The 23,243-nt window shown below is 35.6% G+C and overlaps 1 long non-coding RNA gene across 17 annotated transcripts in view; it reads right to left on the bottom strand.

The window, feature by feature from the left end:
• The window catches only part of LOC125678101 (uncharacterized), a 168,752-nt gene that overhangs the window by 56,816 nt on the left and 88,693 nt on the right, over nt 1–23,243 (bottom strand). For 13 of the 17 annotated variants that reach the window (XR_008800513.1, XR_008800518.1, XR_008800512.1 and 10 more), the window contains 4 exons: nt 7,947–22,042; nt 6,509–6,636; nt 6,128–6,166; nt 4,703–4,847 (listed from right to left, as the gene is read on the bottom strand). This is a non-coding gene — a long non-coding RNA (uncharacterized LOC125678101). The remainder of the gene's footprint in view (nt 1–4,702; nt 4,848–6,127; nt 6,167–6,508; nt 6,637–7,946; nt 22,043–23,243) is intronic. The other 4 variants (XR_008800505.1, XR_008800504.1, XR_007371406.2 and 1 more) reach the window with 1 other exon arrangement.

Genomic DNA, 23,243 nt, shown 5'->3' with positions numbered 1-23,243 from the left:
ACTGATTGTCGTTTCAAACTGTGCTCTACTCACCGATGTGACTGTCAGGGTTTTTTTAATCGGAAAGCTCTGGTAATCACCTACCCCTCTTCATTCTAACTCTATTCATTGTTTCTTGTGTAACACATATATTTTTTGTGAACTCAAACTGACGTTCGTTTTTTCTGTCATCATGGCATGTTGTCACTAAATCTTGATCCCTGTGATGCTTTATAATGTTCACTGGAAAAATGTTTATTCAAATATGATTTTGATAAAGACTCTCCAATCATAACCTAATCCTTAATCCCGATCATACAAAAAAAGGGTTCATCTACACATATTTACCCAGTCGCAAAAATGTGAATTGCATTTAATTTCAAGTCGCAAAATCAATTTTCTGATCGCAAATGTGACTATTTTAGTCATAACTTGGAGCACACTGTTAAACCTGTTGGAGTGATATGAATACTGCCGCTCGCAACAAAGAATGATCGGTACAAGCAAGGGAAAGTACTACACTGACCTTTTCTACTGCTTTGTGCCCATGGATAGGGAATGAAAGACAAGCATTCTGAGAGTATTGCATAAGCAATACATGTCCCCAACAAAATTATATATGTATAATATCCATCTGCAGTATTCTGGAGATCGACCTTTGATATTCAATCACAATTATCAAACTGAATGATTTCAAAAGTTAAAGTTTGTAATTATTTCTTTATTTTGCTAGCTAGCAGCTGTTCAATCCGCAAATTAGCAATTGTTCTTTTAATTTTTTAAAAAAATACATTATTTCAAACTTTCCAGTACCATGAACTCTCTGCCCTCAATATGGCACTATGGTGATGGTTTCAAACGCTCTACATTCCATATTTTATTTAGAGGTATATGTGCCGTATTAAACAGTATTTGGTTTGCATGATGTTAAAAACTAGACTAAAGTTTTGTCAGTATGATAAATATGAAAAATAATACCATTTGACAAATTCAATTAATTATATATGATTATTGAAGAAGTAGTGGTCTACTGAATGTAAGGCCAATTCAACTTAATTAGTAGATTATCATCCGGGGTCACAAAAAAATATGGGGCGCATGGGAGGATTTTATTTTTTAATTTTTATTTCCTGAGAGAAAAAAAAATTAATGACAAAAGGCATCACACAGTGTTAATCAAGTTAACATTCAAAGAATCCTTGGTAGAAGATACAAAACCAAAATTCTGTGACTTATCATTCACTCAAGTTTAATTGAAATCGTAATTTCTGCAAAAATAAAAACAATCGGGGTGGACCCTTTTTTGGGGAGTGGGCGGGGATGATAATCTATCAATTAATTCTAATTGTCCTAAAGAGAAAATGATGATTTGTAGGGCATATTTATGAAGATGATGATTTGTAGGGCATATTTATGAAAATGATGATTTGTAGGGCATATTTATGAAGTTTATGGTGGTTGTACACATGTACGCAAAAAAAAATATTAGAAACATCATGGGAGTTATGGTATACAGTCATATTGAATGGTAATTCTAATCTAACTCTCATTCTATTACTCAAAGTGGTTCTCTGTACCCTGTCTGAGTCCATCTGACTGTCTGTATTTCTAAATGTGTCCTGTCAACAGCCTGCAGGCCGCACACGCTTACACGTGCCTTGTAGTTGTTTACTTTCAAAATTGCGTGTGCAACATCATGTGATCATATATATTTCGAAATGGGGCATTCACTATTCGACTCGGAGGATACATAATTAAATAAGAAATAAGCTTGATTACTTTTTAATTAAAATAAAGTCCTCGAGTATAATTAGGAAACTACAGTAAATGAAAGAAAATTTTTGTTATTCAAACAAAGGTTGCAACTACTGCTGAGCAGAGTTTACAATAAGCATTTTTAGTATCTCGCATCACTTCATGGACAATCTCATTTCATGTACATCAATCCTGACTAAATTACTTATCATCAAACAAGAGTCTGTGTCTAGCTCCCGCTATATCGAATATCACTGGACAGCTGAGTACTGGTATGTATCAATATCGCTTCACCCCAGGGCAAATTTGAAACTTAACAATAAAACACCCAGGGATTAACTGCCACCCAATTAACAAACAATAACTCTTCAATGGACAGCTCAATCGAACAAGGAGTTAATTATTCTTTAAATAAAGTGCACTGGTAGGGTATGTGATACGCCCATCTGGTACTACATGTACACGATGAGTTACGTTTGTATACTCAAAGTTACAAGCTGCGATTCAGTCATATGCTACATCGGAATGAAATTACTGTAGTACACCTGAAGTTCTCTATCAGCAGACCAGGTTAGATGGAATTAGGCCTTATGCCTTGTTTACAATCAGATGACATTTTCTATTCAACCTTTGTTACTTGCAAATATTGTCATGACATCAGTACTAATTGCTTTCTATTTCAGGGTCACATACATAGAGAGTAGTCACTTTCAGAAATACTTGGCTTGTTGCTTGGTCATTAATTTTTGCACATTGCATGCTAAATGCTCCAAAATCATCGTTACGCTGTATCATTAAAAAAAAACAACCCCAAAAAACCCAGCTTTGTGAAATATTACTGTATATATAAGTAAATACTGTATTCATTTTTCTTATGCAAGTTATTTTGTCCAAATCATATGGGAATTGCCAAAGTTGCACTGTTTTTACCAAACCTAGCTACTATATTGTTACAAATATTGCACTTTTATACATCAAGAAACCAATTTTTTTTTTATAAATTCTATGAAATATCCAGTTATATGTTGTTTTCCATGCTTATTAAACAGCTTAAAAAATGTGCAAGATATTATCTGGACAAGATTTGGCTATGTTTAGCCATAAAATTTTAAAATGAGGTCACAGTGACCTGCTTTGAATATGTTTATGTATATTACAATATTCCCCCCCCCCCCTCCCCAACCAAATGTATCAACTAAGTCTGATGGTCCTAGGCTTCACAGTGCTCAAGATATAATCTAAACATTTGAATTTGTATGGTTATAAATTTCCAAAACGAGGTCACAGTGACCTACTTTTGGGTTGCAACACACCTTTCCCCCCAAGATGCATCAACTGACTAAGTTTGATGGTCCTAGGCCTCACAGTGTGAAATATATGATTCAGTCACAATTTTATTATGTATAACCATAGTCATAAAATTTCAGAAGGACACAGTCACTTATTTTGGGGTCATGACATTTTTTTCCTCCAGATGCATCTCATGTGCAAGTTCTAGGCTTCACTGTGAGATAGATATGACCTGAACGAGATAAAGCCAACAGATGAACAGACAGACATAAAAGTCCCAGGAGCGCAGTGGACACAGAATTTTCAATTTTAGTTCCCCCTATCCCAGAGATGAAGAATATCATTCATTTTGACAATCTTTTTAAAAACTTCAATTATTTTATTACGCCTAATATACAAGTTCTACATTTTACATTAATGTTTCTTGTCGACTCAGATATTTGCAAAAGTGTCATTGATGTGGGAGGAAACCCATGTGTCCAAGTGAGTGACCACATTACCCTCTTACATAATCACTGTCAATTGAACTTGGGTCGCAGCGGTGAGAAGCACGAATGTTGAACACTATGCTACCCAGAGAGAGTTCTTGAAAAGTGTCGGTAATGTCGGATTATCCGATAAAAGTAGTAAATGTCCGACACAAGTTACTTAATTGCCGGTCCTGATGGCCGATAAAAGATCAGGATCAAAGTACGTTTTTACCGGCAAAAATGGCGGCCATGTGGCCCATAAATTTTCAAAATGATGCCAAATGGCAAGGCATTAAAACGTAAATGGGGGGAATCTGTTGTGAGGAACTACAAGGAGAAAAGAAACCGATTGTTTCAATTCGCCTGGCAAGCTGGGAGACCATGGCTTCTGTTTGATGTGGTTTTACCTACTGCAAGGTGACACCATCTACTCAAAGTCGAAAGACCAACTACACCCACGCCAAATATTATGCCAAATTGAATACAATCAGTTGATTATGAATAAAATTTATCAAAACCTCAAAAGCGATGCATTTTTTTCTGGACTGACAAAATTTTGTTTGGGCTGACACTATTTCTAACAGTGTGACACTTCAAAAGAAATTTCAAGAACTCTGCACCCGGATACTTAGTCGAAATATGTTATTTTGTGCTGATGTATCAGTTTTAACATGTTAATTGGCATCAAGCTGTTCTTGAGTGATCATGTCCATCAAACCTTGTTGCAATTCTTTATTGGAATGACTGACAAGCTATGTTTTATCGTGTCTGACCGGGTAGATTAATATGTGAAGTGCTTAAAATCACAATCTTTAACATCATTAACATGGTAAATATTCTTCAAGTTTAATTAATTGCTGATTCCTTCCACCTCTGAACAGTAAACTAATATTTATCTAATAAAAATGGCAAAAATGATTTCAGTTAGAAAATCTAATCCCTCCTTCTCTCTCATTCATCAGAAGAATCCAAACATGGAAAATTACAGTAAAAATTCAAACCAAAATCAGTGTTCGTTCTCGTGATCATCCAGTACACCATTCTTATCTAGAATTGTTCTGTGTTCCATTCCAGTAAAAAAAATCATTCTGTGCGAATCAATTAATTGCTCAGTGTTTCCAATCAAAAGGGTTTCATTCCTAACTATTCAGCATTTCAACAATACAAGAAGTACATTTCTATTAAATAAGATCTGTAAATGAACCTACCGTATGTCAATCTCGCCTTGAAAGAGGTTGTGATCCTTTACTTCAGAAAAAAGCTTGGAGTCCCATTTCCCCAAGGCAGTGTCTCCTTAATTTCCCTTGGAACTGCTCTTTGCCAAATTGGTAGACATTATAAGGCTCACTGATCCTTATGAAGAAGAAAATGTCAAAAGTTTTTACAGACATAGAGATAGGCATGTATATGACAATCTTGATATCTCACTTGAGCCTCATGATTTTAAAGAATTTTTTTTAAAAGATAGTCTATAATGATATCATGACAGAGAGAAATTCAAGCAGCACTTTAAGAGTAATCCCCCTTTGATTTTAGACTCTCCAGCCAAACAAAGAAAATGGCAGCCATCATTGTGGACAGTGTCCACTAGCACTGGCAAATAAACCATGTTATACAGGTAGAAAATGCAGACTTAATGAGAGGAATTTGGAGAAGTAAGTGTTCAGCAGGTAAGGCTTTGTAATCCATTAATATATGCATAAAGACAGCATGCATTTCCAGAGGATTTATCTTGGATTCAGTCAGAGGCCAGGCCTGGCAAATCTATAGCCCCAGGGAAAGTTTCTAGGTCATGTATTTCAACATTATCAATTTAAACATATTTGATTACCTATATTTAGTATATGCTGTCAAAATGAGATATAAGACATTTAAATCCATTTAAAAAATGAAAATAATTACAATTCCTTTGTTAGAAAATATCTAACTTCAATTGAAGTTCAGAGTAAATCATGCTCTCATGTTTGTGTACTATATAAAAATGCCTTTTGTTAACAGATTACCAATTGGTCATATGGATGAAAGGCAGACATTGCTTGACTTGGCCAGAACACATGGATCATCATAATTAATCGCAAGAGAGAAAAAATTCACTTTCATTGAACCTTCTTCAAGTATGTTTAATTCATTAGTAATCTTTCAGTAAAAATTGCATGGTATTTTTAGTTTCTTTCTGTATGTTGAGATGATTGCCAAACAAGAGGATATTTTCGACATACTGCATAAGATATGTATTGCGCAGGCGTACTCTGACCAAAGGACACTGCGCAGTCTCAGTAACCATGAGAGGTCATACGCAATCCCAAAATTTTCCACTGCCCATATACCTACACATAAAGCGCCTTACATTCAACATTGAAATTTTACAAAAGTTTTCTGCGATATAAATTTTGCAATATTTACAATGTTGTATTCATTGTATGCAACATTTTCACGAATGTTGTCTTTGCAACTTTAATTAACTATTAGTGCTTCGCTTTATACTTTAAAAAAAAAAATCAAACAGATTTCAAACAAATTCACGCAAGCAAGAGTGATGGTCTAAGAGCAGGCAATCATTTATCTACACCGAAATTTGTTTTAGAGTTATTCCCCTTTCTACAGTATTGAACATTTCTGCAATGCATACTCACTGAAATGCCTCTGCTGTGTCCATGTAAGAAATGGTACTTCTACAAAAAACACAAGGAAAAAGAACTAATATATCTTGTATCAATCACAAGTACTTCCATTTTGTCTTCATATATTTCATTTGATTTTCCATCAGATTGCAAGGCCATTCATATTTCAGAGAGGAGTAAAATTTTAAGACACGGTGAAGAAAACATTTCGCAGACAAAATTCCAAGAATCATGCACCGTTCCATCACTCGAATTCCAACAACGTATAACTAGAAACCTGAAGCAATTTCAGAAATGAAATGAAAAATGAAGGTAAGTCTTTGGCTTAAGAAAGATGCTAACATTTCTTTACAAGCTTTACATTATAGAAAGGCGGAGGAGAAAGATACAAACATCTACAGCCACGGAGAACCATGCCGACCAGACCATCGTCAGCGCATGCGCCTGTCCCTTGTTTAATCTTGTAGACCCCAAAGAAGCAAATGACATAAGCTTTAGGTTGGGAAAAAGTCTGCAATTGTCTAGAAAAAGAGAATAATCAGTTAAAGACAAGTAAAATGTTAATGGTTTCCTGTAATATGTAGCTAACATTCTCCAAGTTTTATCATAAATGTTCCCTTTTTTCCAAAAAATTTAGTAGAATTTTACTATTTGTAGAAAAGCAAAAGAAGAATAATAATCACGATATATGATATGAAAAAGTAAAAGATGATTCAAAATTTGTTATTCAAGATTAAGACGAACACAAGTAATCATGGAGGTCTAATGTTGGCCAATGCGCAAGCGCAAACGTCGTGAATTTCCTCTGGTGTCCCCACATTCCAATTCAAATTTTTTAAATATAAATTCAAAATATATATGTAAACTGAAATACCAGAAGTCAAGAATAGATGTAAAGCATAGGACATTGTTTTACAATAAGAACAAATTTCAAAGTTTTTGGAAACATCTTTCTATGTTGAACATCTCTCGTCAAACGGAACTTTGTCATATACATATTCACACAAAAATTCCTTCGGTTAGGCAAATTAATAATTTTATAATTATCATATATTTCTTTCAATCGATGATTATTCATTACAAAAAAATATGTCGAGACAAAAAAGTTTTACAGAAAAGAAGTGCGCACGCGCCATGTTCGTGTTTATGAAGTTGGTAGCCCCAGTCTGACCATGATGCGCCGAGAACAAAATGTATAATGCAAATAATTTAAAATTGTAAGCTGTACAGTAAAAATAAATAATGAAAATAATAATCTTACTTTTTAGAAAACTAACCTTGAATACTAGAGATATGTTGTCCACGTTACGATGCTTTAATTATCATGCCTTTTTAAACAAATGAGGCACCCTAACATGTGAACTGCATGGCTTCACCTATGGCGCATGCGCCGCTCCATTTTACTATGTCACATTCCGCTTAAAAAAAACTTTCGATGGATACAAGCACCTTTACTTCTACATCTATGTTAATTTCTTTTTGAATGTCTAAAATGGTTTGACTTATTTTGTGCATGCGCAGTGCGCCGCCAACATAAGTTATGCACAATGCTGGTCAAAGAAAAATAAGTATTAAATGATATCTCAATGACCTCTGAAGTCAAATCAAACAAAGTACATGTAACTGATTTCTTTTTCTTTGAGTTTTCTTTATACATTCTTTCGGTTTCAGATTCCAAACATTTTTGCTTTAAAATCTTGATGAATAATGAAAAGAACAAGCAAGGAAAAACACGAGGTACGCCATCCGCCATTTTGTTCATATTAGACTCCAATACCTGATCAGATAATCATTACAATAAATATGAATGAATGACAGTAAAAAAAATTACCTTCTTTGAAGAAATGTGTTTACTTAATCCAATCAATCATCAATCAGGTGGTAAAATCCTGCGATACTACTGTAGAAGACAACCAGACCCTGACTTTCACTGCATCCAACATGGCGACCCACATACAACACACAAGGTAGACTTCAGGCGGGAAGAATATGCACTGAAATTTTGAAAACTATAACTGACCTTATTCACTCCAAACACATCTCCCTTATGTGCTTTATGGCAGCTACTTTAAATTTAAATAATGAATTATCCAGGTCTCTTTTATACTTAAAGTGCAACTTGTGCACATTTTATGCACTGACGCCCTCCAGAGTCACATTGAAATAAAGTTGAAATAAAAGTTTTTATCATAAAAATTCGTCAGCAGTAAGTGTAGTTGTCATTTATGCATTGAATGCATGTCCAATTTGTATAACTACTAAAGTGGTTATTCATAATTCAACTTCTGGGTGAGTAGATAAATTTATCTGCCTTTTGTTTTTTGTAGATAATCAACAATGTCCATTCCAGACGGTCTATTTAAAGCTGTCTTAATCAACCTTGAACTCCAACGACTAACAAATGCTTGTCTGACCTACAAAGCAGTGTCTCAGTAGAAAATGTCCAGCAGTTAACTGAAGGTAGGTTGTTACTTTACATCCAGACACAATGAACATGCACTAGAGTAGGCTGTTCAAACCATGCTTCACATCCTTTACTGTTCAAACAAGCCGCACATTCACAAGACTACTCAATGAGCACCAGTATGTATGGTCTACAGAAACACAGAGTGGCAAAAAATGGCGGTCTAGTACGTCACGCCCCGCAATCACAACTCACTGTGAATGGTCTAGTATATAAGCGCTGGAAAAGCAAAGGTAGAACCCCACCTCAGATTCACAAAAATGGCGCTTTTCGGAAACGGATGTCTTCATTTATAGATGCCATGCACACAATTCACGAAAATTCTCTCTTAACTTCTTGATGCGCATGCGTTGCATAGAAAATATCTCTTTATCACAAAAATTTGTCCATTTTTTTGTATCATGGAAGAGATTTTAAGTTTTCAATATACTTTTAAATCCAATTGTTCCAATTCCAGTTCATTCGTAAAATCTTACAGGAAGAATATGTCACAGAAGTTAAGTCACGCCATTTTGAAAATTCAAATGTGCACATGTTACCATGCCTAGTGTCCAGAATTACTTATTCCCTGTAGATACTATTCCATTTTATTTATTCTAAGCATTTTTACCTCTAAAATCTTGGATGAAGACTTCGCCCATACTGAAGAAACACAATGGATTACCCCGCAACCACTCTACTGTACGAGATGCCATACAAAGCAAAAGCACGTTTTTATCACCACCAGTCATGATCTACACTAAAATGATCTTTTTCTCAATTTTTAACAGAAATGAGCACATTTTTCTCCTAAAATCATTACCTCTATTATCATCCACTTCAGAACAGTAACAAACACTACCACCTGACCTTGTAATTAACAGAAAATTTACCATTCCTTCAAATAATTAATGCTACCAGTCTTGTGTTTCAGATTAATGGCGTATCCAAAGGGAAGTTACTCATGTTGTCCTAGACAAGAGAATTCAAATACTAGCTGACTGTCTGAAAACAAGTGGGCCACTTGGTGTATGCTACACAGGGTCACAATGAATACTGATGTCACTGTTGTTTGTTAATAGTCCTGTCTGGGATGTATTCAAAATAGGAGGAGGGGCTTAGGCAGCATATAATCCTGCTAAGACCTTTCAAGAAATAATTTCTTGATGGTTTCCAATGGCACTGATCAAATACTGTTTAAATATTCAAATATTCACTTTTTCAAGAATATTCTGTATGAGAAAGTGCATCTTCCCTTTCTTTTTTCTCCCTCTGAAGATAGAAAAGAGAGGGTGAAACTAAGTATTCACTAAAGATAAAAAAATTCTTTGTAATACTGAGAATTAAATGCCTTCAAGTCTAGGAGAAACAAATTTTTAGCTCAGCAAGACATTTAAACTAGGAAACATATAATATAAAGCTTTTAAAGCTTCTCTAAATTTGATTGGTTATCGTCAAATAGCTAAAAGCACACCCACCATATCAGTTTAAACAAGGTCAGACTGCCACAATCTAATTCTGTATAACATGTGTCTATACTGCAAGTTTTATACAAATTTATTCAATATGGCTGATTTTCTCCATTACACCCTGTAAACCTGTCTACAATATGGGTGATGTTAGTCATGAAAGCTATAAAAAGCTGATTACCTTGCAAGAGATATATTTAATATCCAGAACAGTGATACAATTCTTTCCTCCGAGAAGAGACACAAAAGGAAGTTCAGTTCTTATGTATATGTGCTCTGTGTGTACGTCACAGACATTTGAACCTACTAGTAGAGGAGTTCCGTTATTTTGGCGCAATCTCACGTGGCGCGAAACTTTAAATTTGAAATCATATTCTAAAAAGTGTGAGAGTTTTAGTAGTGGATATATTTTATTTGGAGTTTCTTTGTTAATCATGGGATACATTTTATTTCCAGGTCAACATAGACTGCCAACAACCCAGGTAACTCACCTCATGATTTAGTCATTCTTAACATGTCAAATATTGTGATGTATTAAACAGGATTTTCAAAAAAGTATGTGTTTGAATTTGTATGTTGATAAAGGTTCGTGCAGTGAACAGTGCCGTACTGTACCATCTGATTTCTTAGCTAGGCCAGGAATGTTGGGGTGAACTTGTAGTTCAGTAATTACTTGTATGTAACATCTGAACCCATCATCTAATTAATCTCTCACTGATCCATGTCTTCATACCGTGTACTTGAATGACTAAGTTTTGTAATTCTTCATTTATTTCTGACCATGCGACTACACTGGAGTTTACAGTGATAAAACGTGATGTACAGTATAGACTTGTACATTCAAATTTAGATTAATATTTTATGGATGTTAGAGCCAGACTAAGCAATCGTTGTGACTACTCACGTTTGTAACCAAGATAAGAACTTGTTATTTCTAATCCCAATGGTCTTAAAGCCTTTTCAAAATGTGTTTTTAGGTAACCTTTCAATAAAGTATGAAGGTATGGCCCAGATAGAAAATGGGAGTAGATTGAAAGACAAAAGGACGTGAATTCTCTATACCCTAGAGCTTACTTGCAAGAGGGAAGGATTAAAACAATATATCCTAAGAGAAATTCACACCTGACCTTATCCTTTACATATTCATAGTTTTTACTTCGTTTATTAATTATGAAACTACACATACAAACTCCCTGGTTAACTTGACTACTAAATTCAAACACATCCTGCTCAATAACCTTTTAACAGCAAGTAATGTCATGAATTCATATACTGCTCCCCTATATACAAAATGCCTGTGCTGGGCACTGTTATGCATAAATTATCTGATAAATAAAAAGCATGCTGACATTTAAACACATGTCACCATACACAAATTGTCTAATTTTGTCTAGTTTTAAACAGCTGGTCCAGTCCACTGAACTTTCGTTTAGTGCAAGGTGATTAACTTGCTCTAGAGCATTATAATCAATGTTCCTCCAAAAAAATTCACACTACCAAATATTGCAATAAAAGTTCCTATCTACACAATGCAGGAATCTTCACAATGACACATTACTTTGCACAGGCAAAGTGAGAGAACAATGGTGTTATTGTTTGTTTTATATATATCTGTCTATTATGCGTGGTGCCCGTGTGATAAAAACCTGTGCCTTTCCATTTAATAAATCTCTTGCTACACTTAATGACATTGTAACAAATCCTTTTTAAAAGGAATGAATATTAACATAGGTCCTTGGGCATTAACACTCACCTGAGCCACCTTGCTCTTGCAGTCACAATTAATTAGTCACAATTAATTGACTTAAAAGCTCTAAATTTAGTCCCTTAAATCCAAAGCCCATTATATAGATGACTGTCAAATTAAGTAATAAAAATCTGCCAATCCTATGAACAGCAAATACACAGGCACAGGAACTAAAGGAAAAGTCAGATCCACTAAATCAAAACCTGGTCACAAAAGAAACGATATCCTCAAAGACCAAGAAAGAGAGAAAACCAACCCCAGGACCACCATCAGAACACAAGAAACAATGTCCTCAAAGACCAAGAAAGAGAGAAAACCAACCCCAGGACCACCATCAGAACACAAGAAACAATGTCCTCAAAGATCAAGAAAGAGAGAAACCAACCCCAGGACCACCATCAGAACACAAGAAACAATGTCCTCAAAGACCAAGAAAGAGAGAAAACCAACCCCAGGACCACCATCAGAAACCTGGCAACACAAGAAACAATGTCCTCAAAGACCAAGAAAAAAAACCACCCACCATGACCACCATCAGAAACTACAAATTCTGTAGAGGAAAACACCTGGTGATGAGACCCATGGGCCACACTGCTCACCTGAGCAGCAGTTCCCAACCGTAACAAAATATTTTGCTTTTAATTTTTGGATATTTTTTCTAGTCAAAGGATGGTTGAACAAATTTGTTGAAACAAACTGAAAGTACTTGCTATTCATTTCACAATTTAAGGACCTTCAGTTTTAAAACCAAAAACTCACTTATTTATATAACATGGAATAGATCCATTGGGATCTTCACCTGAAAGGACAAAACTCTTATTAAAGTCAATCCTTTTAGATTTATACAGTAGAGTTGAGTCACAGCAATCTGCAGATCATTAATCCAGATGCTTCACCTTCCGGATGCTTTTTTGGGAGAACCAAATTTTTGCATGTTATTTTGCATCATTAAACTGGAAAAGCGCATTCCGGATAATCAGATTTTACAAAATGTTAAAATGCATTGAAAACTGAACCCAGGCGGCAATTTTTGGGAAGGTCAGTCTTCGGTCATTTTAGCAAAGATGTAATTTGTAAAGAAACATAAAGCCGCACTGTCTGATTGAAATGATTACCTGTGTCCTGTCAACACTTCCCTAATTAGTGGTTACCTTATGTATGTGATGATGTGTCGGTTAAATAACATTGCATTGCCAATTTTTGCACATCGTATCTGCAATATGTGTAGTGTTAAATTGTATCTGCAGTATATCATTTAATCTTCTTGATCAATACGGAATTCATAGATTGAACATCATGGCATATGAATATATCTATTGGCTGCTTCACATCAGACATACTTGACTGAGTTAATATCGACTTTTTCACATGAAAGAAAAAGTGAGCATGCAAGCTCACATATCCCACGCCTCCACCATGGCAATGCTATGCATAAGGTACAACAAATTCTTCCGCCTCTTTGCTATACTGTATATTTCATGCACATAACTAGATGCCACTACTCAACTATTCAAGTAATATATAAAATTATTTAGAAATGTAAATTGTGTAAAATATTAATACAGAAATATTTTAATTACATATGGCTTGAAAACCAGTTCCATGCAAGTTGTACAAATAGTACATTTTGGCCAAATTTCTATGTTAAAAAGGGGCATAACTCCCCCAAAAAATCAAATAATTTCCTGTGAATGCACACACCTACACAGTATGTCCATATTATATTTATAATTTATTTTTGTTCAAAACATATGTTTCCCCAGCTCCCCAAATTGATAGAGCTCAAAATTACAAACCAACCCCCTTCCTCTAGTTGTGTGCTATGGAAGAGAATTTAAAGCATGAGCAAGAACATAGACACTATGAACTGCATTTGTGCTTTGAGGAAAAGGATGGAGAAAAGATTCAACATTGATGTGACCAATGTCCATATTGTATATGATACAAAAGTAATGACTGTTATGCTTGAGTACCAGTAGGAAAGTGAACATACCTTTGCACATGAAAAAAACACAACAAAAAACCTATTAAACACTCCTCTTTGATCCACTGTAAATTGTAGGAAAATACTAGAGATTGTTTTTTATGAAAAACCAATGTCTCCCCAGCTCCCCAAATTGGAAGTGCTCTAAATGAAACCTCCTCTGCGTGGTATGGAGGAGAAAGCATGAGCAGGAACATAGACAATGTGAACTCCCATAAGCCACATTGGAGAAGTGTTTACAAACTAATTTACACCCTCCACCCCTCAGATTAACTATAACTTCAAGGACAACAATTGAATCCTCCTGTCCCTGTCCCTGCAAAGTGCACATCTGCAAATGGCATTGAAGTATCGTACAAAATTTCAAGTCTATCAGATAAGCCATATAGGAGGATAAGCATTCACAAGCTATTTTAACATCCTCCACCCCTCTTAGATCCACTATAACTTTTAGAAAAATAATCGGATCCTCCTGTTTCGACAATATGCACATCTACAAATGGCAATGAAGCATTGTACAAAGTTTCAAGTCTATCCGATAAGCCATATAGGAGGAGAAGCGTTCACAAGATTTTGTGACAGACAGATGGACGGACAGAAAGTACAAAAACAATATGTCTCCCCCTGTCAGAAATAGGGGAGACATTATTAGATTCCGGAGTGTGAACATCATCAAATGATAATGAAGTATTATACAAAATGTCAAGGCTATTGTATAAGCCATATAGGATGAGAAGTGTTCACAATTAAGATATTTTACACCCTCCACCCCTCTTGAAGCCCTATAATAATAACTTTTGAGAAAGTAATTGAATCCTCACGTCCTGACAATATGCACATCTATAAATGCCAATGAAGCATTGTACAAAGTTTCAATTTAGTCTATCAGATAAGCCATATAGAAGAAGTGTTCACAAGATATTTTACATCCTCCACCCCTCTTAGATCCACTATAACTTTTAGGAAAATAATTGAATTCTCATGTCCCAACAATATGCACATCTACAAATGGCAATGTCGAAGCATTGTCCATCGGATAAGCCATACAGGAGAAGTGTTCACAAGATTTTGTTAAAGACAGATAGATGGGACAGATATTGAAACTGGAAGTACAAAAACAATACCTTCCAGGAAGAGGTGAGACTTAAACGCAAAGTTATATGAAATTCTGTTCAGTGGTTTCAGAGGAGTACGAAATCATATATTTTGTCCAAACTTCCATATTCAAAAGGGGCATAACCCCCAGAAGAATTTCCTGTGAACAGTATGTCCATATTAAATACAAAATTAAGGAAAATTCTGTTCAGTGGTTTCAGAGGAGTTGTGCTAACAAACTGTTTCAGTAATATATTTTTAATTTTAGCCAAAGTTTAAAAGGGTCATAACCCCCAGAAGAAGAAAAGAAAAAAAAAAAAAAAAAAAGAATCAGAATTTCCTGCAAGTGTGAACATCTTACACAGTATGTTCTTATTAACTAGTTTCATTAAATTCTGTTGAGCGGTTTCAGAGGAATTGTGCCGACAAGAACTCCCATAAGCCACACTGGAGAAGTGTTTACAAACTAATTTACACCCTCCACCCCTCAGATTAACTATAACTTCAAGGACAACAATTGAATCCTCCTGTCCGTGCAAAGTGCACATCTGTAAATGGCATTGAAGTATCGTACAAAATTTCAAGTCTATCAGATAAGCCATATAGGAGGATAAGCATTCACAAGCTATTTTAACATTCTCCACCCCTCTCAGATCCACTATAACTTTTAGAAAAATAATCGGATCCTCCTGTTCCGACAATATGCACATCTACAAATGGCAATTGTTGTCCTTGACTGACTGACAAGCTGACTGATGGATGGGTCATAAACATTATACCCTCCACAACTCGTTGCTTGGGGTATAATCAAAAGAGTGTAAAAGTGGAAACTAGAAAATTGACAAGTCAGAAAGGCCCTGCAATGAATACTCCATCAGGTGCTTCACCACTTCAGTACGTATCTGGTCGGGTAGTTGATCAGCATGGCTGGACGTACACATTCAACCTTATTTTTTTTCTGGCGTCAAAGATACCATACACCATAGAAAGAGCTGTCTTGTACTTAGGAGGTATGCTACACCAGAGAAATATGATATGGATGAAAAGTGGAGGATATATACGACAATATTTTGAAATTGAAAACTTTCAAATTTACTTTATTTAGTCAAAAAATGCAATTTTAGTAGAAAGCAATCTGAAAAAAACTTAAAACCCCTGCTGGACTAGAAACCGTGATCTACAGTTCATCAGTCGACATGCTAACCTACTGAGCTACTCAGCTATGTGATAATTTTTTAGATGAATAGTCAAATATGTTTAAAACTTAAAGGAAGTCGGCCGTTATGATGATGTAGAGTACCGCCTTAATATTTAAATTTTTTAAAAAAAGTCCGATAACTCCATAACGACGAAATTGATAAATCTGAAAATCGAAAGAGGTCCTCCTCTTCTTAATTTGAGAATTACCTTTAAATTATATGAAGATCTTCTCATGTAGTCTCAAGTTATTGCATGCCATAGAAATTGCTATTATCATATTAAACAAGAGGCCCACTGGCCTTAACAGTCACCTGAGTACCATATCCCATACATAGTCTTATATTTGCATAAAGCCTCAATATGGAGTCTTTTGTGCACATATTTTTGATATCTTTCAAAATACATCTAATTCCTATTCAATTACAGAAGAAGGAAAAAATGTAAGTATGAAGCTAACATTCCCTGATTTTTTAAAATACATTTTCATTATGTGGCCATATTGGCCCTGTCCAAGGGCCTGAACCCCCGACCCAGGAGCCATGAATTTCACAATTCAGGTAGAGAACTTCATGGACATCATAAGCATGCATTTAGTTTTTCTCAAATATATATGGGAGTAGAGAAGAAGATTTTCGAAGATTTAATACATGTTCACTATATGGTCATACTGGTCCCGCCCTAGGACCTAAACCCCTCACCCAAGGGCCATGAATTTCACAATTTTAGTAGAGGGTTTCATGGACATCATAACCATGCATTCAGTTTTTCTCCCATGTGTGTGGGAATAGAGAAGAAGATTTTTGAAAATTTGACTTTTATTTTTGCATATTTTGCCCCACCCAGGAGGCCCTGGGGGAGGTATTGTCATAAATTTTACAATTTATATTCCTCTTCTCTTAGAGATGCTTCAAACCAAAAATGGTAATGATTGGCCTTGTAGTTTTCAAAAAGAAGTTAAAAATGTAAAATTGTTAACAGACGCACATGACGACGGACGAAGACCGATGGCAATAGGTCACCTGAGTTTACTCAGGTGACCTAAAAAGTGTAGAAAACCAAGTGGGACAGACTGACTGACAGATAAAGAAGAAACCTGTAGTCCCTTTTGGTTTTACCAGAAGGGGAGTAATAAGTATGACAATTCATATATGTGCACACAGACACCTGTTATTTTGATGTTGCTTTTCAGTTGTTGTGTTACTAGCGCATCAAAATAACAAAGGCTCCCAGGCACTATCGATAACCTGAGTATTAGGCCAATTCAACTTAATTAGTAGATTATCATCCAGGGTCAGCAAAAAGTAGGGGGCAGGTGGGAGGATTTTATTTTTTAATTTTTATATTTTGAGAAAAATGTTAAAGACAAACGGGTTTTTTTCCCCAACAGATCGGCATCATTTAATGGCAGATGGATATCAATCTATGCTATTTTCATACATTTAATTCCAGGTTAAGCTTTAATTTAAGGATATAACAGAAATATACCTAACTTCTTCAAGATTTATGTCTGTAAGAATGCGAGAAATTAAGAAAACCATATAAATCTATTTTCTTCATGTGGCTCTTCACATTCTTATACCGGAAATGTAAACAAGAAGTGTAAATACCGGAGTCGGACATGAAAATATTCCGGAAGTCGCAAATTTTGCTAAATAAAAAAATTTGGGGCGGGCCAATTTTTGAGGGGCGGGCGGGGATGATAATCTATCAATTAGGTTGAATTGGCCTTAGTTAAAAGTATCACTAGTCCCGAATCTATAATTTTCCTGTTCTGCATATCTAAGCTAAATTCTAATATATAGCAGCAGTATAAAACAAAATGAGTTCTTCAAACATGAATAAATGCCCCCCAAAATGCCCATACTGATGAAAGACTTTACATAATATATGATATTACATTAACACTATGTGACAATTTTGGATCTGCCCTAGAGTATGTCAGAATCCTGGGGTTGCAAAATTTATAATTTTGGTACATCCTTCTCTGCTTTTCCTAAATATTCATTTACTTTTTATATATCACCAAAATTAAAGTCTTTAAATGATGATGACATTTAATCACTATAACCATTTTGGCCCCACCCTGATACCAAAACCCTTAACCTTGGGATAATGAAATTTACAATTTTGGTAAAGAGCTACCTGCTCCTTGTAAATATCCATTTAGTTTCAATTCAGTATCAACAGCATTAAAAAAGGTGTTATTTAAATGTTTTACACAAAAACACTATATGCCCTCGAGTCAGATTGGTTGTGTTCTAGAAAATTAGACCAAACAGTTTCTGCTCCAGTAACTTTGCTTTTGAGATCTGATGAGGATGTTAAAAGACAACAGTAACTTTGCTTTTGAGATCTGATGAGGATGTTAAAAGACAACAGTAACTTTGAAGACTTCCATGCAGAAGCATTAATTATTTTCATGATTTGCAGGTTTTGTCGAATCATTTTTAGCTCCAGACACTTTAGATAAGTATGCATTACACAAGGTACCAAAAGCTTTGCTTTTTCCTGTCACTTTCTTTTACCGATATTTGACACAGAGTTTTTCACTATACTAGCCAAAAGGACTAGTAGATTCTATCATTTACTACTTCAGCTGCCGAAGGCAGATGGCATAGACGTGAAACAAAGAGGGGGGAGACTGTGCACACACAGGGGGAGGGGCTTCTTTTCAAAATGATGCAAAATTGTACATTTTAAAGCAAATTTTGAGACAAATAAATGAAAATTTGATGACCAAATTTAGTTTCCGTTTTCACCGATTCTCACATCAAACCACCATATGCTTAACTCGTGGTATCATGTACCATAAATAGTTCTAAGCACAGTAGTAATGTGGTTACATTCCAATTAGAGATTACTCCATTGTATAATTTACAATGAAATATAACAGAAATGGAAGTAGAAAGAAAGTTTGCATGAAAGTAGAAAAGAACTTCAATGATTATTTTATCGCATAGGGTTTTAATTTTTCAGTAGTCCACCAGAGAACTTATGATGTTCAGATAGTCGAGGACAAAATTTTACTAGCCTCGGGTTACCGGACTAGCGTTGGTGTCCAACCCTGTTTACCCACGGCAAGTCATTCTCCCAAATTTTCTGATATATATATATATATGTGCATTGGTGTACAGTGTTACCTCATTATATCGCCAGCTTTTGTCCCAGCCTATTTTGGCGTTATATCGAGGGTGGCATTATAACGAGTTAAGTAATTCTAGTTCCTCAATTTGGAAAAAAAATATGGGGTTGATCAATTAATATAGTATCGTCCTTTTATTGCCGTCAACATATGACACGATACGTAAATGCATGGAATTGTGTTGCTCTACCTCCTAAAACTTCGCTAAAATATGCATAGTCTGTGCTTGTGCATTTGCAAAACACTTATAAAGTATATGTCTACAATAGTTTCATTTGTGGCATGGTAGGTTCTACGGTGACTGAATAGGTTGAGTGATTGACAAACACACATGTAATGGCTGCAGCTTTTTCCTGGAAAAGTCACATGGTACACAAACTTTACAGCAGTTGATAGCAAGTATCATCGAACAGAGATTTGGATAGTGTGCAAACGAACATTGGCATTTAGAAAGGCAATTTGACCTTTTGTACTTGAAAACCGGTGGTCGATGGTGATAAGCGAGGTTGGCTTTATATCGGCGCTTTTAGCATGTGTGGAAATCCGTTCTATACATTTCGATGGTGGTATGCGGGGTGGCAATATACCAAGGTAACACTAAGTTTTCTCTTTGTTGGCGTTTCCTATCTGATGAAGCCCCCCCCCCCCCCCCCCCCCCCCCCCCCCCCCCCCCCCCATCTGCGAATAATTATGACACAATCAATGCAAGAAAGGCACTACCATATATACACACTTACTTGCAATAAATGAACATTTTGTAACAGGAAGGGAGAAAATACAACAGACCAGACTGGGAAACAAAAACCCCAGATTCCTGAATTGGTACTCTACTGAGCTATCTGGCTACCAGCAATCGAACCTGGCTGACTGCCACATTCCTCCCTCCTTAAATATCTTCGTACCTTGAATACATCAACCCAGGATCTTTATCCCCTGGCAGGCATTTTCACCTGTCAGTTCTAGGGGCTGGTCTAAGGCACCAAATGTAACAGGAAGGGAGAAAATGCAACAGAACAGATTGGGATTCGAACCTGGACCCCAAGACTCTCTAGTCAGGTGCTTGACCAACTGAGATGTCAGGTCACCAACGACTGAACCCGTCCGACAGCTACAATTGTAAATAACATTTGAATGACCAAATTAATTAAATGGGGTTGTTTATAAGTTGTACGAAGGGTTATTCATTGTAATGTGTCAATCTGTTGTATAAATTAATAATTTGAATAAAAAATGGCATCTGAAATAAACATATATCCTCAAAATTTTAGATGCCTCTTAGGTTTGTAAGTGTGCAAGTTTCACATGCCCGGTTCCAACTTTACCTGGCCCTGAGCATTGGACTTTTGTCATTCATCAAAGACTAATCAATGACGTTTTCTTTAATCTATTTGTGTACATATGAATAGAGCTTATTTGAGATAATAAAACCAATCAATTTATCACAAAAATGTGTATTTTGACTTGATTAACCAGTAATTTGGTTGGAATGAGTTGCAGTTTGCAGATTAACAATTCTATATTTGACTGCTATTCCTAGTTTTAAGGTATTATAGAGTGCTGAAAAACATTAATTGGGATTTAAACTAGGGACCCCATATTCCAATTCTGAGAATAGGAGAGGGACATAAAGCTAAATGTAACAGGATGGGGGGAAATATGATAGACCAAATTAAAATTGGATCCTGCTTATGCAAATTATGATGTGCTCCCATGTATCTAGGTTAAAAGATGACTGAATTCCTTACACAAAATCCTAGAACTATAGTTTGATCACAAACAAAAGTCTGAATGTGAAGTCACATCCCTCCACCCATCATTGCTGGGGTATTCTTTGGTGAAAATAAAAAGGGGTGGAGGGTATACATAATAATAGTTAACATATCCTGGTATCTGAGTGGTTGAGGTTTCAGTGGTATTATAATACATGTGTGTGAATCAAATTGCAATCACATCATAAAGAACCATTTTTATTTGTACTCAATGACAAATTCCTCTGCTTACTAGTATTATAAATACCAGTGAACAAGGAACATGCATCATCTATATACATTATTTTAAGTTGTAAAACAATATGCAGTCATATCATGAAACAAGAAAGAAGGTATTTGCCTGATCTATCCATGAACCCTGGTTTGGAATGGTGACATCTTGCCGATACTGCAAAAGACCTATGATTCTTATTGATCTGCACTAAGCAGAATGAACTGCTCAATGCAAGGCACATTGTGGAGAGTAATATTCCTTCCTACTACTTTGTTAGGATGACCTAATTAGAAGTAACATATCTCTTTTTCTCAAGCAGCAGCCCCATTCGCTGGAGTATTGATCCATCAATAAGTTGCTACAAGAAGCCTTTTTTACTCTCATTCAGGACTGATAATGATGTCAATGTAGGCTTATTGTTTGTTTGTTTGTTTGCCCTGATTATTCCATGACATCATGCACTTCTACTTGTATAACATGTATGTCATTGCGAGATTAGTTATTCTCTCAGAGGAATATAAGAAATTTAATCAGCAAAGTAAACTTAGCAATTTCAAATGCCTTTTTTTTTTCATGGGCCACAACACTCACCCGAGTCCCCTTGGTGAAGCCTTTAAAGATATCTATAGTGCAACACTTCAAAAACCAAATTGCGGCCCCATAGTTTCTAAACTACCTGATGATAAGATCTATGACAAATTGTGCCATTGTGGTTCTTGAGATGAATACTTTCTGTAACAGCAGTTGTGATTTTAAGCCTTACCTATGTTGTCTGTATCCTATATATAGTCCTATGTAAAACTTCAGATTTTGAGATTTTCATGCGTACATCAGACAAGTTTGCCATCAGAAATTGCTTCCCATCTGAAAATACAAAATTTAAAAAAAACCAATGAAACTCTCTAAACCATCAGGCCCATGGGCTAAAACACTCACCTTGCTTATATAGAGACCTTATGGCAATACAAACACTGCCTCAAATGCTATTGAACCACAATATACAAGTACAAACTAATTATTTTACTTGCTTTTGGAAATATTCTAAGATTCCCAATTGCTACATCGGTAGGTCTCTATTGTATGACAACTCTAGCCTAGAATGTCAATGATATAATTCAGCAATGTACCTAAAGTAATTAGAGTGTAAATATTTACGGTTTACAAGATGTTTCTCAACAGTTTACATTTTTTGGTGACATTGTATTTTCAGGTACAATTCACTTGCACCCTATCTTGTTTCTATAACAAAAAACTTGGGATATTTTACCAGGGTTGCTTTAGAGTTTCGATATTTTAACAGCTCCTGGTCATGGCAAGCAAAATTGTGAAGTCAGTTCTTATGTATTACAGAGTTTTTTATGTATGGACATTGTTAAGCTATTGTAGCAAAGAATCTTTTCATTCTTTACCCTAACAAATGCAAGAGATTGCAACTGTGAATTATTTTAACCCAGTATGAAATCCCGGAAAAACTAATAACCATGATCAAATTAATGTACATCATCTACAACATCAGATTGGCATACAGTAAAATCTGGAGTCAAACAGGGATGTGATCCGTCAGCATTCTTATTCATACTGGCGATTGACTGGATCATGAACAGTGCAACACAAAATGGTAAATACAGTATCCAACAGAAGTTGATACAACTTGACACTATCCCGTTTATTTTGGCTCTAATTGATGCTAAAATTGCAGTCGTGCCTCCGCATGTGACTGGCTTGTAGTGCCACCATTTTTGTTACAATAATCACATACAGGTCCGTGTTTGCCCAACTCCCTATTGTGTATTCTTTATAGGAGTTCTGAGATTGGTCACTGTTTTTTATACAGCTATTTTGTTTTCTTTCTGTTGTTTGAAGTGATACATACTATTGGAGCCTTTGCTCTTTCATTCAGGCATTCACGATCAGTTTAATTTGCCGCCCCGGTATTACAAAAACATATCGCGATACGTATTGCCAACAACGGAATCGGGATCTCACTGGTTAACCAGTAATATTGCACAGCACTACAAGATATGGTAAAATAGTCAACTCCTAAAATGTACAATTTGAAGATGTT

Source organism: Ostrea edulis, chromosome 2, assembly GCF_947568905.1.
Source record: "Ostrea edulis chromosome 2, xbOstEdul1.1, whole genome shotgun sequence".
Classification (NCBI taxonomy): Eukaryota; Metazoa; Mollusca; class Bivalvia; order Ostreida; family Ostreidae; genus Ostrea; species Ostrea edulis.
The sequence above is the reverse complement of the archived record's forward strand: the minus strand, read 5'-3'. Positions and strand labels throughout refer to the sequence as shown.